Source organism: Galeopterus variegatus, unplaced genomic scaffold (genome assembly GCF_000696425.1).
Source record: "Galeopterus variegatus unplaced genomic scaffold, G_variegatus-3.0.2 Scaffold3597, whole genome shotgun sequence".
Classification (NCBI taxonomy): domain Eukaryota; kingdom Metazoa; phylum Chordata; class Mammalia; order Dermoptera; family Cynocephalidae; genus Galeopterus; species Galeopterus variegatus.
Genome location: NW_007729708.1, coordinates 15,868 through 18,901, shown reverse-complemented (window position 1 = coordinate 18,901; position 3,034 = coordinate 15,868).

Sequence of the window (3,034 nt, the reverse complement as noted above, 5' to 3'; positions counted from 1 at the left end):
GATGGATCAATCCTTTTATCATTATGTAGTGTCCCTCATTATCTCTTTTTATGGTGTTTAGTTGAAAGTCTATTTTATCAGATATAGGAGTAGCTACTCCAGCTCATTTTTCATTTCTGTTTGCATCGTAAATCTTTTTCCATCCTTTCACTCTTATTCTTTGTGAGTCTTCATAGGGGAGGTGGGTATCTTAAAGGCAACATATAGTTGGGTACTCATTTTTAATCCAGTGAGCCAGTCTATGTCTTTTGTTTGGAGAATTTAATCTTTTTACATTACGAGTTGTTATTGAAAATTGTTGATTTACTCCTAGCATTTTATTGATTTTTGTTTGGATATCCTAAGTGTCTTCTGTTCCTTTCTTTCTGATTTACTGTTTGTCTTCTGTATTTGTTGGTTTCTTGCGTTGAAGATCTAAAAGAGTTTGCTTTTTTCTCCTCATTGTAGGCATTTTTATTTTACTATTTGATTTTAATTTTTCTTGAGTTTTTATGGCAGTGGTAGCTATTTTTCAGGTACCAAACCCAGTACTCCCTTGAGAATTTCTTGTAAAGGTTGTTGTGTGGTAGTGAACTCCCACAATTATTGTTCATCTGAGAAATATACTATTTGCCTTTCATTTCAGAAGGATAGACTTGTGGGGTAGAGTATTGTGTGGTCGATTGCCTGGCAATCTTTGTCTTTAGTATTTTGAATGTATCATCCCATTCCTTTCTAGCTTTTAGGGTTTGTGATGAAAAGTCTGTTGTTAGTGTGATTGGAGCTCCCTTATGGGTGATTTGACGCTTCTCTCTTGCAGCTTTTAAGATTCTCTCTTTGTCTTTCACTTTTGTTAATTTGACTATAACATGTCTTAGAGAAGACCTTTTTGGGTTGAATACAGTTGGGGATCTTTGAGCTTCCTGAATCTAAAGATATGTGTATTTTCCTATACCTGGGAAGTTTTCTCCCACTATTTTGTTGAATATGTTTTCAATGCAATCTCCTTTTTCCTTCCCTTATCGAATACCCATGACTTGGATATTTGAGTGCTTAATATTGTATGATATCTCTCTTAGATTTTCCTCAGTGTTTTTAATTCTTTTTTTTTTCTTTTCTTTTTTTTTTTGTCTGCCTGTTTTATTTCAAACAGCCCATCTTCAAGGTCAGAAGTTCTCTCTTCTGCTTCTGCAAGCCTGCTGGTTAAACTCTGTCTGTTTTTTATTTGGTTGAATAAATTCTTCAGCTCAGTAAGCTCTGCTACATTCTTTTTCACGGCATTGATTTCCCTGTACATTTCTTCTTTCAGGTCCTGTATACTTTTCCTCATTTCATCATGTTGTCTAGTTGAGTTTTCTTATTCTCATTCAGTTTCCTTAGAATTATCACTCGAAATTCCTTGTCAGACATTTCAAGGGCTTCTTGTTCTATAGGATCTACAACTTGAGAGTTATTACCCTTTGGTGGTGTACTTTCTTGATTTTTCATATTTCTGATATCTTTCCTTTGATGTTTAGTCATTGTGGCAAGGGATTTCATGGTCCGCTGGTTTGCAACTATTGTCTGGCTAGGATCCTGCCGGGACTGCCAATTTGGCACAGCTGCCTCAGTGTCTGCTCAGTTGACCTCTGGCACTACGGGTGTGGGGTCACCTTGGGTCTTGGGCCTCTCTGGAGAGTCACCTCTTTCATCGGTGTGCACTCAGCCGGGCTTGGGATGGGTTCCGGCGGCAATGAGGACTACGCATTTGGTCACACGATGGAAGCGCAAGGCACATGACCTCCATGGGACTTGGGCCTCTCTGGCAGAGCGCCTCTCTGGTCAGCATGCACTCGGCCGGGCTGGAGATCGATTAGATTTTTGGTTTCAATTATTTATACCCTTTAATAAGCTTATTTGCAGACTTTGCATGTAAATGTGCTGTGCCCTCCCACTGTGAGCAAAGTATAATTTCCATGCCCATTGATGTTGGACTTGTGCCTGTGAATTGCTTTTTTAATATTAACAGAATACATGTGAGCAGAGGTCTTGAAAATGCACTATCAGCTTGTCTTAGCCCTCTTGTATTCTGATAATCAGCATGAATAGAGCCAGGACTAGACCTCAAGTGAAACTGTGCATTCTGTCTGAAACTCAGAATGAGATCGTTGGATAGACAAGAATGAAATTCAAAGCCTGAATCTAAGTCCAGAGACATTGTAGCTTATATCAGAATATTCACAGTCAAGCTGAAGACCTGTAAGGAAAGAAATGCAAGTTTTGTAAACTACTGTCCTCAAGGATGGTTTGTAATGCTTCATTACTGCAAGAGCTGACTAGTACAGAGACAGACTGGTGGGATTCAAATCCTGACGAGGTCATAGACTAGCTATGTGACTTTGGGCAGGTTTTACTGTCCTCTGTGTGCAGTATAGAATGCTAGAAAGGTGTTCACACATAGTAAATACTAAATGAATAATAGCCTACTATTACCTTCTTTCTACTTTGTTTGTGTTTACATGGTTGTTAAATTGCTAATTATTGAATTAGAGGTGGAGCTTATTTATTCTTGAAATTTATTTTTTTATTAATAAATACATTCAAGAGAAATATTTTTATAGCTTGCTTACATTCCTCAAGCGATGGTATGTTATAATTTATTCTACTGAAAAATTATAAGTTCCATCATATTTTAAACATTTAATTAAAAAATGGTTTCCAAATTTTTAGATAATTGATTTGTAGATTTATTGCACTGTACCGAGAAGACATTGTCTTTGGCATATAAAATTAATTGGGATTCTATTGTTACTTAATTCATTGTCCACATTTATAAATAATCCTGGTGTATTTGATAAGAATGTATACTCTTGTTTGGGTTCAGGGTGAAAGACAGAGAAAGAGAAATCAGAGTCATAAATTGTGGCTTTTCAGTCATTTATTTCATTACTAATCCTGCTTGATCTATCTATTTTAGGAACAAATCTCACTATAATGGGGGATTCACCAATGTATCTTTGTTATTCTTTTAGTTGTATCTATTTTGGTGTTACATTCTTATGGACTTTTATATTCA